The sequence below is a fragment of the Suncus etruscus genome, chromosome 16, assembly GCF_024139225.1.
Source record: "Suncus etruscus isolate mSunEtr1 chromosome 16, mSunEtr1.pri.cur, whole genome shotgun sequence".
Classification (NCBI taxonomy): domain Eukaryota; kingdom Metazoa; phylum Chordata; class Mammalia; order Eulipotyphla; family Soricidae; genus Suncus; species Suncus etruscus.
In genome coordinates, this window is record NC_064863.1 from 78603396 (window position 1) to 78620473 (window position 17078).

At 38.7% G+C, this 17078-nt stretch overlaps 1 non-coding gene across 1 annotated transcript; it reads right to left on the bottom strand.

Moving 5' to 3' along the window:
• Positions 1-16490: 16490 nt before the first annotated feature.
• On the bottom strand, positions 16491-16648 carry LOC126032710 (U1 spliceosomal RNA). Its single transcript, XR_007503931.1, has one exon. It is a non-coding gene; the product is annotated as a U1 spliceosomal RNA (small nuclear RNA).
• Positions 16649-17078: the final 430 nt, after the last annotated feature.

Genomic DNA, 17078 nt, shown 5'->3' on the forward strand with positions numbered 1-17078 from the left:
CTGACCACTGTTGGGTGTGTCATTTCCAAACGAAACAAAACAAAAACATAAAAATGTCTGGGGTAACTGATTTTGTTATTTAAAAGCACAAAAAAAGGAAAACTTCATCTTTCTAGTCTTTAAAAGATTGTCTCTACATCTCAGGTGGTCTGATGCTGGTGTGACCATCATCTTCAATGGGTCAAGTCTGCAAAAACTATGGGCCATGGAACATGCTGGCTTTCCTTGGCTTCTACTGATCCTATTCTCTGCTGACTTCTTGGAGTAAAGTTGCCAGAGTTTAGGATTAATAATTAGATGTGAGGATGTTTTTAGAAGTAAAGTAGGAGGCTGGATGTGGGGGCGGTATGCAGTGAGATGCTCAAGAGAAAAGCAAGTCACGGTTGGCAAGTCAGGCAGAAGTTAGGGAAGAACAAAAGATTGCAGCTAGCTACTGAGATATCTTTCTCTCCCAAAGTGGCCTGCCTGAGTTTTCCATCTTTTTCCAAACAGGCATGAGTCTTGATTTACAACATGAATAAAAAAAAATAATTCACAACATAAATTTAAAAAAACCTTTATACAAAGAATTAATTTTTAGCTAAATTAACAAAGCAGATTCACACAATCAAATAGCTAAACCATGTGGGGTGATCTGAGTAGCTTCAGAGAAAACCTGAGTATTTCCCTTGGATGAATATTTGCTGCTAGACAGATACAGCCATGAACTGAGATATAATTCACCATTATTCTGGGTGTTTTACTCTCTGCCATCAGACCTGCACATAGAATGCTTGAAAGAGAAAGATATGTTTTGGGCTTTCAGAAGGCCACGCAGTTTGATATATACCTACAGAGGGCAACATAAAATAAGAATATGATTTCTTAAATAATGCATCAAGTAATAGAGATGTTAGTCTAAAATAAAGAATATGTGAATCTCTGTTGAAACTCTTCATATTTTGGTCACACATATTAAGTGAAAAACAGAAAAGCAAAAAAAAAACTTATACTATTCTCTTACTAATAGGCCAGTGAACTGAGTTTTGTATTTATTAACCTTAAAGACATCGATGCTGTGGTGTGTACCACTGGTGGTTCACGCTTTGGTTTATGTAACTTAATTAACCCCAATAGTAGTCCCAGTAACAATGTGTTGAACAGAATCTCCATATCTTGATGGAAATTCTTGATTCTCACTATATTTTAATGAGAGCCACACTCCGTAAAATTATCTGTTTTGCAGAGTCACACTGAGTTTATGAGGCTAGTCATAAGCACTGTAAAGATGGATAATACTAACAGGACATCTAGTCTAAAATTCAAATCTGTGAGTTGTATGTAGCTTACACAATTAGGTGAAGTGTTGAAAGACATGTAGGAAGCCTCAATGTCATGGAGAGAGTGTGGAACAGTGAAGACATGGTAAGTGAAAGAGATATGCCATTATTCAGTTCTAGCATACAGATCATGAATGGGTATTACATTTTTATTACAGACTTTCATTTTTAAAATATGGAATTGATTTGAATAATTATTCTGCAGACCAGATAAACCACGGTGCTCACAGACCTCGTGTTCAATCCGATCTTGGACATTCTCCCTGGAAACAGTGGCCAGTAGAGGTTAAGTGAGAGCTCCACGTCTTTTAGAAGCTCAAGACAAAAAGGTTTTCTACTCAGAAACCCTCTATGTACAGATTATAAGCATCTTCCCAGGGGAAAGGAGATTTTTAATTCAAGCAGAGCTCAGCCCCTGACTTTGACATACCTAGGGACAATATTCACCATATTCTGCATTCTGATTACCTTGGGAACCTGTTCAACAATGAGAACCAAAGAATTCCCTTATACCAATTTGTCATAAGCAATTCTCACTCTTTCAGGAATACAGGAGAAATGTCCATCTATTCACTCTCCTCAGCTCTGATTAAGACTTTTATTAGCAGGGCAGAAAAAAGAGGACAGGGGTATGACACTTGCTTTGCACTAGCAGACTCACATTCAATCCCCAGAACCCCAGATTATCATCTGAGCTCTGCCAAGAGTTATCCTTGAGCACTGAACCAGAAATAAACCCTGAATACCAAGGAGTGTGGTTCTTTCAAAACAAAAGGTTGTTATTAGGATGAGAAATAGAGTCACATCATTTTCAGACAGTTTTTAAAGAAAGAAAAAGGTAGACAGAAAGAGATACTTAGAGAACAATATAAGTGAAAATTCATATTATGTAAAAGTAGTGGCTAAGAACAAATCTTAATGATAATAGAGTTTACTAAAATACTTAAGCTTCTAACCATGTTTTGAATTAGGAAAATAATTTAGGATGAAGTAATGAAAATTCTAAAATGAAGTGATGGTAATAGCAAAGTTAGGGGGGGTCATAATGAATTGAGTATTTTTTGCATTTGAGTATTTAAACATTGTTTTTTTATTCTAGGCTACACCCAGTGACGCTCAGGGGTTACTTCTGGCTATGTGCTCAGAAATCGCTCCTGCCTTGGGGGACCATATGGGATGCCGGGGATCAAATAGTAGTCAGTTCTGAGTCAGCCTCTTGCAAAGCAAACACCCTACCGATGTGCCATTGCTTCAGCCCCATATTTGAACAATTTTTAAGTGTATCACAAGAAAGCACATTCATACCAGAATGAAAATGGAAAACAACAATGAAAACACATTCTTGTTATATTCAATAACGCTGTGCCACCCAAGACATGACAATTCCCAGTAAAATTCTGGAAGCAATATACACGATTTTGAATCTCGACAATACTTGCCATATTGTACTTGTTAAGGCACTGATGATTACACATCAGAAAATGTCAACAAGAGCTGAAACAAAAAGATGCTCTGGTTACTTAGAAAATATAGAGAGCACAAACATTTCACTTGCTCCAGAATTTCATGTACCCCAAATTGCATATTATAAGTTTGGCATACCTATTTTAATTTTAGGTCATTTAGTGATTACTATCTCTTAAAAATAAATAAAAAATATATATTTATATATATATATATATATATAAAAATAAATAAAAAATATCAGTAATCTATCTACATGTCCCAACTACAATCATGTTTGTAATCAAGGTGCTTAAAGATATTATTAAAAAATAAAAAATAAAGATAAATAAAATAAAAATTTAAAAAAATCTACATAAAACATTGATTATTCTTCCTAAAGTAAATTTTCCACTTTGCTGGGCCATTTTCAAGTAACACTTAAAAAAAAAAGGATTTTCTGCAACTTCTTTTCATTCAGAAAATGAGCAGATGCAAATATGATTTATTTTAAAGGCACGTCAAAGTGTTCTGTCCAGCTATCTGCCACTGAAATAGCAACAATGCTAAGGTCCCAAGACTCTGTGACTTTGTAGATTTTTGTGTCCCCAGCTTCAACTTTTTTTCCTGAGATTTTTGGTTCTCATAAGTCAATGTAGCAGCATCTGACTAAATCCATCTTCCTCGTGGGGGCTTAGGTGGGTTTAGAAGCCAAGAACAAACATTTAAGAACTGAATTGTGTGTCAGGCCAAGAAAGTAAATAGCCCCAGATCACAGATAATCCCCAACTTTTTTTTTTTTTTGCCACAGGTTTGTGGTGACAGACAAGCGCAATGCACTGACATTTAGTCTGCTCCTAGCACTACTTCTAAACTTTGGAGTGTGTGTGTGTGTGTGTGTGTGTGTGTGTGTGTGTGTGTGTGTGTGTGTGTGTGTGTGTCTGAGGGGAGGATTTATTCCTCTTCCCAGACTTCTCAGGAATCAACAGACTTTCTCTTCATATTTTTCTCCTTCTATGCTTATCCCCAAAAGATGGAGGATTAGACAGACATTATTATTTTTCTTGGGGCCGAGAGATAGTACAGCAGGTAAGGTGCATACCTTGCATACAGGTGACTTGGATTCAAGCTCTGCAGGTATAATTCCTGAGTAAAGGGCCAGGAGTAACCCCTGAGCACTGCCAATGTGGCCCCAAAATAAAACAACAACAACAACAAAAAGGAAAAAATATTATTTCTCAGCTCTGAAGTGATTTTGGACAAGTTATTTTTTTCTTTATACTCTAACTTTTTTAGTCCCTATGTAGGCAGGACCAAAAATGTGGTTTCCAAACCTGGCCATTGGAATCCTTTGGAGAACCATTATAAACTTGATACTAAAGTCATTTCCAATTTGGATTGATCAACAGGTCATATAATTTAACCTTCCAGTTAGAGACATTTATTTTTGCCTGTTAATAATACTATGAGGCTCAAATTATGCTGTTAGCATTGAAATAAAACTGGCAGTTTAATTACAGACATGAAAAATTAGAGCACTGTTATTGTGTTGCCAACTCTAATATGCCCAGCTCAATGCTGTGAAAATGTTTCACTGGCATTCAAGATGGAAAGTAACCTAAATTGTATTTCCCAGAGAAGTTCAATAATATCTTTTCTATTCAAATGCATTCTTTGAATTTTTTAATTATTCAGACTATATGCAGTTACAAAACACATATAAACACACACTACAGGTTGTTGCTAATCTAAACATTATGATTCAGAGAAGGAAGTTAAAAGAAATTCATTTCGAAAGTGATAATGCATATGGCACTTGCCTTGGCCATAACCAGCACCCCATATGGTTTCTTGAACCCTGCTAGGACTGATCCCTGAGTACCACCAGTTGCGTCCCAAAAGCCACTGCCTCCAAAAAGAGAGAGAGTAAAGTCCAGACCATTTTAATTAAAAGATAATTTCCATATTTGTGCTCTAAATTAATTAAGCAGTGAGGAGTCTAACTAGTAGTTTGTTCTTCTAGTTAAAAGTGTAGCTTGACTCCAAAGAAAATCAATAGCACCACATTTTTTAAATGTATTTATTGGGAAAGATTGAAGTACATTAAGGAATTTTTAGAAGCACAAGGGATGACTTTTCTTTGATTTCATCTTCTCAAAAATGACTATTTTAATGAAAATGATGGCCAAGACAGAGAGCAAATGAGAAAAATGGGGAAAAAAATAAAATAAGACACACCATTTCTTTTGAGGTTATTAGTATCAAGTGGTATGATTCATCTTCTTGGGTGCCTGGGATCAGGCTTGGACCCTTGAAAAACTCTGCATACAATACACTTGTTCATAAAAACTTTGAAAGAAGGAATTGCCTAATTTATACAGATCACCTGATCTTCCCCTGTTCCAGTAACTGTACATGTGTTTTGAAAAATGTTCTGTATTATGCCACAATGCAATAGATGACATAATCTCCATAGTTCAAGATCAGATCCAAATAAAAACACCTAGTTTACCTAGAAATTACTGCCAAAGAAAAAAGACAGGAAGTGACAAACTCTGATATTATGGCCACTCTGTGTATATCTCAAAGTAGTGAGATTAGAGAAAGGATCTGATTACAGTAAATAACAACTTGAGTACTGTATTTAACTTAAATATCTACTCAAGTTCTCTTCTCTCCATTAATATTATCTTTCTTTTACAAATTATCCTTAAATAAGCCTCACATAATCCCACCTCATTTTTTACTTCTTTCTATATCACATATTGACCTTTTTTATTGGCCAATCATAGTCAACTAACTGTCAAAAACAAGTCTACTACACCTCTACCTTGAAGCTCTTCTAAACTAGTTAAATCCCTCTTCTTCTTTAGTATTTGTCAATTTAAATGTTCTGACTTTCTTCAGGCATTTCTATTCTTCAGAAGACTGTATGTATGTATCAGATTTTATAGCTGACACTTGGAGTCCTCAGAGGAAAACATGTTTGTATCACCAAAAGCAATTGCTTTGGAATTTTTTGAAATCTGGTGCTAAAAAATTAGTTACACATTATGGTTTTAGAGCATATATGTGTAAATGTACAATTAATTAAATAATTCCTTAAGCAATTTTACTCTTCTTATTCTTATTCACTCTGTTTCTTAGTCTTGCCTTTGAAAAGTAAAATGACCTCTAAAATAACTTCAGAAGGTTCTGAGCAATGAAGAAGGAGTATTGGCAGATTATGGGGTGATGGTGGTGCAGTAAACATTTCCTTAAAAAATGGGGCCAGGGCGGTGGCGCTAGAGGTAAGGTGTCTGCTTTGCCAACACTAGCCTAGGATGGACCGTGGTTCATCCCCCAGCGTCCCATATGATCCCCCAAGCCAGGAGTGACTTCTGAGCACATAGCCTGGAGTAACCCCTGAGTGTCACCAGGTGTGGCCCAGAAAACAAAAACAAAAAAATAAAATAAAATAACATGAAATTTACAAACATCCTTTGAGCTCTCTTTAGTCTATGTCCCCAGGTTATTTTCTTGTTCATTTAGTTTTTTATTTCATCCTATATGCCCTTTACAAATAAATGCTAAAACTGTAGAGTATTTCCCATCCATTCTCTTGCCTTGAGCACTGTGGTCATAAAAATGAGATTCCCTGCATTTCTTTCTATCTCATTTCTATACAGCTCAAATCTCCACACTACCACCACTCTCTGCTATTATTTTCACAATATGCAAAGTAGGTGGCAGACATTTCATAAATGAATCTATTAGACATATGAATTATGACTTTCTCAAGGACATGGCTCCCATTTTACGAGACTATTATACATGAAGGTTCATACGATCTTCAGAGATTTGAAGGAGCAAAACCAGGATGACATGAATAACACAAAGGCTCTCGGTGAATACAAGTACTGAATCTGTCCAAATCAATTCATTTCCTGCCCAGATTTAAAGGCTCTTCTGGATTTCAGGCTAAAGAATCTGCTTTCTTTCCTCATTTTTTTTCATATTTATATACTTTCACCATTTGTAGGTCTCCCCAGCAGAGTTATTTGCTCTACTGGGTTTCCACATATTTTGCTTTCAGTACCTTTAAAGCCCTATATTCTTCTAAGCAGGCTATTTTTCCTATTCTCCAGGTGTCTGGAGTACCTTCCTTTGCGCTCTCTACCACCCTCTGTGCCCCACCATAGCATAAAAAACTTCCCCTGCCCAGTTTGCTGATTGGGACAAGGTATCCTTTATTTTCCTGTCCATAATTTAGGTAGGCCCAAGTTGGGTTCAGGTCAAGAACATATTAGATGTATACATGAATCACCGAAGGAAAAAATATCTGCTAGCAAAAGCCCAACTATGAGAGAGATGATGGAAATTTGCTCTTGGTTTTCTGCACCTCAGTCTTGAATGATTTGGGGAATCCATAACCAATAATTCATTTCTTCCCCGGTGGCTTAAAATTTTGAGTCTGGAAAGCCATATAGTGAAGACTGATCCGTTCTTTGAAGTATATTGAGGCACAATCAATCAAGGACATGTGGCAGAGACAAGTGGAGTGAGACAGTTAAAATACCAATATTTCAAAACAACTTGTTAGAACCCCTGGTCCCCAATTAAGTCAGCATTGAATGCTGTTATAATAACCAGCCCTTCCCACAGCTTCCAGAAGAAACGATGTACTTATGAATTCTCTTTATCGTTTCTGTAAAAAAATCTAATTTCTGATCAGGTATGGCTTCCCTACATCACAACTCTCTGTCTCTCTCTGAGAATTCATTTCCTCTGCTGTTTCTAAAACAAATTCTGGTGATAGACTTGCAAAGGCAGTCTTCCTTTTCTTCCCCTGTTGATGAATCAACAACTTCCTGGCCTCCACTTAATACACAGAGAAACTTGAAAAACATTCTTTTTCTAACTCTGGTTCAAAAGAATGTTCTCTGACAGACTCCTGCCATTTGTAGTAAGAAAAGATTTTCTTTAGACTGACTCATGTATCTTGAATCCCACAGCTGTTGCTCAGGGCCGACCAATGGCAAACAAAATGGCAAAGCAAGAAGATTTTATAACTAGAAAATAAGCACGTTTGGCTAAAAGCAGACTATAAAGCACTATTAAAGTGAAATATACAGCAGCACCAACAAGACCAAACAAAAGCCCACACAAAAGAGGTGTAAATATTTCATGAAGCTAAGCCTTAATCAACTCTCTCTAAATCTTGCTGGTGTGGTAAACATTTCAGTGTCTTCCAGGCTATGAGAATACAAACACAAAATAAAAACGTGCACCAATAGATCCTGAACCTGTATTTTGGGGGAAAAATGCTTAGACAGACCATAGCTGCAAGTCGAGGCTGCTTCTTGGTCTTGGTCCAAAGCTTTGCTTTCTCTTCACCACCAAATTCTTGTTCCACACCTTCCCCCCAACCCCCCCCCCCACACACACACACCATCTCTTCTGCTGCTTCCTGAAAGTTTTCTTTATCTTAACATTTACCTACCTACATCAGAAATTTGTCCCAAATCTCTTTATAGTCTGACAGGGATTTGCAGTGTCCCCACCACCCAACCGTGAGTTCCCATCTTTTTTCCTCCTTTCATTGTTCAGTTAAGTGCCTACCTCTTTTCGTTCTTCTGAAGACCATGAAGACCTGTTATATGCACTGAATGTGCTCTTTAGATTTCCTTTTTCGAAAAAATCTACCTCCAAACAAATGTGACTACGCGGATTTAGTATGATTCCAAAGTTCATCTCCAGCTAAGCAGATCTCCACAATGACTTCCTTTATCAACCTCTGCCCACCCTCACCTCACTGCTGAGAGAGGGGAGGGGAGGAGGAGGAGAGGGAGGAGGAGATAGGAGAGAAACAGACACCCAGAAATATAGACACAAGGAGGCAGAGAGATGTATATATGCATACAAATGTGTGTGGGGCATGCAGACTGGCATACAAATGCACAGATAACTATAGGGTTTAGTCCTTAAGAGGGAATAAACGTTGAAAAATGAAAAAAAAAAATAAAGTCTGTGGTGTGGTGGTGTAAACACACACACACACACACACACACACACACACACACACACACACACACACACACACACACACACACACACACACACACTGCAGATATCTAATGTGCAGACCCGATTCATGGGAAGCCCAGCTGCAAGCAAGCCACCTCTCCACCTTGTACCTCCAAGGAGCCCAAGGGAAGCGATGACCTTGCAGAGAAATCCATCTACCTGCATGGAGGGCGGCACCGTCCTCGAACCCAGAAGGGCCTGGGAGCGCAGCAACAGGCACCTGATCGCCCTGCAAGATGGGGCACCGCGTGCGCCCCTGGTCCCCGCAACCCCTCGGGGCAGCCGGGCAGCGCGAAAGCATCGCCTACCTGCTGGTCCAGAGGCTGCAGCCGGCGCTGGGACGTCCCGCAGCATCACCTCGCCAACGGAGCAGGATCTTGGGGTTCTGCAGAATAGCCCCCCGAGGCTGCAGGCACAGGGACGAGGGCGCCAAGGAGCAGAAGCTGCGCGCACGGCTGACAGTCGCACCCGAGCTCCAAGCTCTTCTGCAGGAGGGTTCGCGCCCGCGGCCCAGCCTCCGGGCTGCAAAATCGCGGCCCACCGGGCCGGTCTACCGGAGAGGAGAGGGTGGGATCCGCAGCTACCGCGCCCGCGCCTTGGGGCTCCGCCGGGGCTGCGGGCGCCTCTGCGGGATGCCGAGCTCCGCCCCTGCGCGCCTCCGCCCGCCCTCCGCGCGCTCCGGGGACGCGAGGACCCTGCTGTCCACTGCTGCGCGGGAACCTGCGGCGCAAAAGGGGAGGTGGCGGCGGGGTGCGTCCGGGTGTGCTGCGGGCCCGCGTGGGAACACCTACCTCTCTCTGGGACTGTGTCTAGACATCGCAGGCTGTCACCCCAACAGAACCATGTGCCGCTGGGGTGGCAGAATCGAGGATCAATGTCCTATCCATTGGGGACCAGCCCGGGGGTGGCTCTGGATTTATCCCTATACTTCTTGCAAAACTGAAGGGATGCTCAGGGCCATTAGCACTGGACTTGATGATGGGCAGTGACGGGAAGCTATTGTAAAAAAATAAACAACAACAAATGTTTGTTGACCCGCACACTGAACTAATCTACCTAAACAGTCCTGGGGTTGGGGAAGCAGGGGCAGGTGGAATTAACGGTTGATTGAAAACCCAACCAACACATATCAAAACCAACGAACAGAAGCACACAACTGTTTTCAGGATGTTTCCATGATTTGGATACTTGGCTTTCAGTTGTGGAATAATAACCTGAACTTTAATTAAGGTTACTTGAGAGCACTTGAATCTTGCAGCTGACATCTAAGTCACTCCAGGAATGCTTCCGAGACGATTTGGGAAAAAAAAGTGCAGATGGAGAGTCTTGTAGGACTGGGAATCCTGAGAAGAGAACTTCGAAGGTGCTTGCTAGCCAAGGGACTGAGCCTTGCAAACCACCTGGTCAAGGATTTAAAAAGAGTTCTTTCATGTCAGCCAACATCTTTTACATTGATTGCGCTAAGAAGGATTCTAAGGCTGTGGTCTATTTTTTGGGGATGAGCCAGCCCTATCCAATGAGGCATATGTAGCTTGGCTGATGCAGGGAAGATTTGTGACAGTAGAGTGGGGGACATTTTCCATCAGTGGCCACTTTAAGAGTAATAGAAGCATTATCACAACCATGTGCTGCTTCTGATAGAGTGTATCAGCACGCAGGGACAGGGAGGTTTTTATTCAGGTTCTCGCCATCACTGAGGAAACTGGTCTAAATTCCACTACCTGAAATTTGTAGCACACCAAACATTGAAGCAAGTGCTCAAGCGAGTAATATCTGCTTCCTAACAGCACTGCGAATTGGCATAATTTCATCTTGCAGGAAAATAAATGAAGGTGGAACAATTAATGAGCAGTACGCAGAGAGTAAGAACTAGACTCTCAGGCCATTGTTCCTATACATTTGGATGAGTATAGTTTTCCCTTGTGTGCTGGATCCAATGACCCAAAATCCAGTGGCTCATCATATTTTTAAAATGTTATAATAATTATGTGCCAGAAGCCTGAAAATAGAGAAGCTAAACCATGAGGGGGAGTAGTTCTCATTCTTTCCAGAGTTTCCGAGGGGAGACTCTATCTTTCCTTGCTTTTTTTTTTCTGATGAAGGAACAGATTCCCCTCAATTTCTCATTTGGCCTTCTCAAGACACCATCCTCCTGATGTTTTTGAGGGAGAACCAGTACTGACCACTGCCCTTTGTGGTTCCAAAATAATACAACAACAACAATAATAAAATACTAAGCAACCCATGGGGCCGGAGAGATAGCATGGAGGTAAGGCGTTTGCCATTCATGCAGGAGGTCATAGGTTCGACCCGGCGCCCCATATGGTCCCCCGTGCCTGCCAGGAGCAATTTCTGAGCCTGGAGCCAGGAATAATCCCTGAGCACTGCCGGGTGTGACCCAAAAAAAAACCACAAAAAAAAAAAAAAAATACTAAGCAACCCAAAAGAATCCAGAACAGTGGAGGAAATTTTTCTTCATGCTATACCTCCAGTTTCTGTAGGTAGCTTGCATTCCATTATTTCTGAATACATCACACAATATCCTTAATCAATTTACCTTTCCTAATCCTGACCTTGCATCCATCTGATAAAGATGCTTTTGATGATTATATTAGGTCAACCCAAATAATCTAGTCTAATATCTTCATTTTAAGATCTCTAACTCCCTAATGTAAGCACATCTAAATAGATTCTTTTGCATATAAGAGTATAATCAAAAACCTCCCCAAGGATTAGAATGTAGATATTTGGGAGGGATTTTATTAGGCATTACATAATAAAACCATATACGAGCTAGCCTTTAGTTTTCACTGTATCTTACATCTTTCTTTTCCTGTTTGAGTTCTCAGAATGACTAATTCAACTAAAAATTCACTTGAAAGTCATCCAAGAGACAGTAACAAATATGTACTGGCAAGAAATTCCCCAAGGCCATGAAAAATCATGTGGATGTATGGGCTTGTAGTCATCCTTAGGAGAAATTCTAAGCACAGATAAATACCCTTGTTAGTAATGCCAAACTGTCAAAATTCTGCTGCTCAAAGAGTATATTGTTCCATGATAAATAAAGTCATTCAAAGTTGATGATAAAGCCAAATTCTAGATAGATTGATGATGATGAATATTAAAGCAATATGTCAAAGTATATATTCCTTTGTTTAACTGTCATACTAATTACCATTTATTTTTGGGCATTTACAGAAATACTTCAATTATGTATATATATATGTATATATATTTCTAGAGATGCAGACTTTATATAAATGAACAATAATAAAATAGTTAAATAGAATAAACAAGAGAAGTAACATGGAAAGTTACAAGATTTAATTGCCAAGTGAATTTGATAATGTGAATATTTTATTTGGAAATTAGAGTAGGAAGTTAGTAGTGTAGATAAAACTAGAATGATAGGTTTGAAGGTTGTGTTGTGAAAGGATCTTAAATGTCAATAATAATGTTCTCTGTTCACATAGGGCCCAGCCATTTACAAAATGCATTTAACTTGTTTTCAGTTATCTGACTTCTCCTTTGCCTGCAAAGAAGTCATAGTTTACAGAAATATGCACACACACAAAACACTACATATAAAAACAGGAACTCGAGTTTCTTATCAATTTCTTGACTGCTCTTTATAAAATATAGTTCCACTTATCTGCCACTATTCCTACTCTCCTTCACCTGATTTTATAGTGTGATAATTAGGACTTAGTATATTTGGTAATACTAAAATATAACTTATACAGGTAACCCTAACTTAGACTGATAAGTTATATCTGTGATTTGTTATAGATATGTGTGTAGGTCTACCACCTAATATTGTGATTTTTTAACCCTTTACTTCACTGCTATCTTCCTGATATCTAGGAAAAGTGGTTAATACTCCGTGCTCAGTAAATGTTTGTTGAATGAATCATTCTCCCTAACTTACAAACCAGGAAACAAAATTTCAGATATACATAATGTCCAATTTAAGTGCTTTAACCAAAACTAAAGTCCTAACTCTTTTGGTACTATGTTTTAATTTCTGGGTGAGATTAAGAGTGGTATTTAAGGAGGGACAGCATTGTAGATTAAAAAAATATAAATTCAGGACTAGAATCTTCCTTAAATGCTGTCTTTTCTGAAAATATCATCAAATTAGGGGGACTATAAGAAGCATTGGCAGCCTGGTGTTACCAATAGTCCAACCTGGAGGACTAATATTCATTTAGTTGGCACTGACTAGTATTGTAAGTTGGTTTTCATTGATTACAAGTTAATTTATGTGTAAAGTCTTAACACTCTGTCTGATAGACTTCTGGGGGGTACAGCTACTGTAGTCTATTTCTTGACTTACTTTTCCCAGGATAAGGTTTTAAAGATGAATGGGTATGGTTATGTCTACCATCACCACAAAAATAATATCTTTATTATTATTTATTTATTATTATTTATATCTTAAACTATACTCAAGACAATGTGGTGAACTGGACTTGTGTTACAAACTATGTCATTTTGGCATGTGAATTAGTTTTAGTTAGAAACAAAGGAGAATCAATAGATATAAAAAATGGTCTCCATGGACCATTTGACTAACATGGGAAAGGAAGTTGTCACAGAACCCATTTCTCGGGGAAATTTTCTGGTTATGAAAAAGACACAAAGTTAGTACTAAAAATGGGTTACAATAAATCTTATTAGAATAATTCTTAATTTTCATTCATCCCTCTCAATGTTTATCTCCTAATAGCTGGTCATTCCTAAATGTCTAAACCCCTTTCTATATTGCCTAATCAATTCTTTAAAAATGTATTGTTTTTTGTAAGATTCTCTAAAAGCCCAAGTGGTAACAATTCTCTTGCATTATTCATCACTGAGCATCTGAATTTAGGCAACTACATGTTAACAATTTTTCTTTCTCTTGTTAATATGTCTTTTATCTGTCTAATTTATAGAACCCAGACTGAGAACTATAAGAGTGTTGAAAAAAAAACAAACATTGGTTTTTCCCCTCCTTGACAATAGGGAAAAAAATGAAATAAGGAATATGCATTTTTCTCAAAACTACCTTTTTATTCCCAAATTATTGGTAAGTCACAGAATTACCCAGTGAATGTGAGAATGTGAATGTGAGAACTAGCAAGGAGGAATGAACTTTTTTGGATTTTTCTGCACTAGGCATCTTGGTGCAACATTAAAACTGTAGTTCTATCCATAAAAAGAAGAGTGGCTTTTTAATTGTTTCTTAGCAATGGCTTTCACAGGGAATCACCATACACACAGACCAGAATTTCTGTGGAAATTGAAGTAACATTGGTTTAAATGCCACACATGTTTTAGAGTAGTGTTTCTGAAATTTTTCTGACTGTGGTCCCCTTCTGACCTTGCTTCCTTCTTGTGCCCTCCTTCTGTTCTACCAGTTGGCACCTAGACTTATATTATGTGTCTTCTAAGCAATTTTTACCAGTGTCCCTTGAAATATTCACCTGTTTCCTTAGTGAGAAACACTGCTTTAGAAGATAGGTTTATGCATCTTCAAATATTTGTTACCATGCCACACCGTTTGCCTTTATCACTGTTGTGTATGTAAATATTTTAGGGGATTATTATGTTACTGACCCTAAACCTGATTGGTGATTGTACCCTACCCTAGGGTGTGACCTGGCATTCTGCCCCCACCCTAGGGTAGTACCTGATTCTGCTTCCACCATTGATTGATATCTGATCCCACCATTGGGTGGTACCTGATTCTGGGCGATAAAAGCAAGGGTCTGTGGAAGGCGAGGGGCTTTTGGCAGGAACTGATGCTGAGGCTTTGGACTTGAGTCTTTTCCTCCAAAATAAAGGCCTCGTTCAATGCCCTCAAAGATGGGCTTTCTGGTCTTGAATGGACTTGAATGAAAATGGGGCCGGAGAGATAGCATGGAGGTAAGGAGTTTGCCTTTCATGCAGAAGGTCATTGGTTCAAATGCTAGTATCTGCCAGGAGCGATTTCTGAGCGTGGAGCCAGGAGTAACTCCTGAGCACTGCCAGGTGTGACCCAAAAACCAACAACAACAACAACAGCAAATAAAGAAAAGGTGCTTCTTCTTGCCTGCTACACAACCTTTCTGGCGTCTCTTCGAAGGATCTATGTACGTCTTAGATTTATTTTCTCAGGAGCTTGTAGTTGATTCCTTGATACATGTTTCTGGTTTTAGACACCCTGTGTTTAGGTTAGAAGTTTTTCTTTACATTTTCCTGTGATGTGCTTATGCAAACAGCCGCTCTTTTATTATTGACTAGTTTTTCCTTTAATAATTGTAGACAATATTGTTTGTTTTCTAAAAACAAATGGGGGATTTGTTGTGTATGTATATATGATAAATTGATACTATAAATATCAAACTTGGCACATGACACAAAGTTGTTATAACATTTATTGTCTTCTAATGATCATTTATGTAATTTAAAGTAAACTGGGCTTATTTCTTTGGTTTTGGATCATACCAATGGTGTTCAGGGCTCAATATCATTATATCTACATTGTCTTCCTGATAGGCAATGTAGATGGATTTGGACTTTATATGTGGCCATTTTATCCACATATAATTGGAAATAACTATTATCTTCTGTTTAAAATTGGATGCCACTCATGTCAAATATATATTGTAAAGAAAATGTTACAAATGATTATTCTTTTCTTTAAAATTTTTTTTTATTTAAACACTAAGGTTACAAGGTTGTTCATACAACAGTTTTTTCACAGGTAAAGTTGTTCATGATTGAGTCACAGTCATACAATGTACAGCAACCTTTATCAGGGCGCATTTCCTGCTGTAAAAGTCAACAATTTCCCTCTCATCCTTCCAGATGCCCTCCTCCATCTCTCTCTCTCTCTCTCTCTCTCTCTCTCTCTCTCTCTCTCTCTCTCTCTCTCTCTCTCTCTGTGACTGTGGTTTGAGCTACTATTAATGAAGGGATAATATAAATAGAGGCTTTTGAATTAGTCCTCATATCTATCTCAATTGGTTTCCTCTGGATTATTTCTCATATGTATCTTAATTGTTTTCCGTTGGTTTTATTTCCCCATTGCCTTTTCATCTGGCTTTTCCCCCTCCCCTTGGGGGTGGGGTTTTATTTTTTATCTCAATAAATGCTAGTCAGGAGGCCTAAGCTGGGAGCTGCCATCTAGGCTTGTGGTTCCATGCGGTGGAGCAACTGGCTTGTGGGTGCACAGCTTGTAGTGTGAGTTTCTTGCCTGCTAAAACTTTCATATCTGTGTGGATTATTTATTGCAGGAAATTGATAGTGGACCAGCTTCTCCTGTCCTACCCAGATAGGGGGCATGAGATTCCCCTTTCCCCTCTGGGGACTGTGGAACATTCAACCTACCATTCCACAGGATACCATGTATGCCCCTTTCATAATAGACCCTTTTCGAATCTAACTGTATTCATTACTCTTTGTAATAAGCTTCGTACTATGAAATGATCCTCCTAACCCTCATATCTATTGTCTCTGAATATCCTCACACTGCCTTATTTTCCTTATATCCCACAGATGAGTGAGATTATTCTATATTTATTCTTCTCCCTTTGTCTACAAATGATTATTCTTAACTAGAATCTTTATACTGTAAGGAAAATGAATGTGATCAATTTCAATTTATATATATATATATATATATATATATATATTTGAGCGCAAATGCAGTCCCCCACTACCACAAATTATGCATTTGAGCTTTCCACATTTGGGAAAATCACAGGGATCAGCACACCCAGAGTGCAATGGGTGAGCCTCGCCCTGGGGAAACCACCTTCACGATCATGTTATCTCCCCTGCCAGATAAGTATAATAATATATTTATTTTGAAATTTTTCAGCTACACCCAACAATGCTCGGGATTTACAGGCTCTTTGCTCAGGGGTTACTCTTGGTGGATCTGGGGGGGACCATATATGGTGCAGGGATTGAATCTAGGTAGGCCATGTGCAAGGCAAGTTCCTTACATACTGTATATCTTTCCATCCTCCAATATGCTCAATTGACCTCAGTTACTGACAACTTTATATTGAAGACTACTTATTAGTTTTCCACTCAGAAACTTCACTTCAGTCTGTGTGACTCAGTGGGAGTGACTCTAATCCAAAAGTGAATATGAGAACTAGATTAGAGTAGTAGGAGCACATAGTAAGTGTGGTGTATGAATAGGTACAACATCCAGAGTATGCTTGAAGTATTGCTAGAACTCTTGGAGTTTCCCAGGATCATCAAATGGGATCC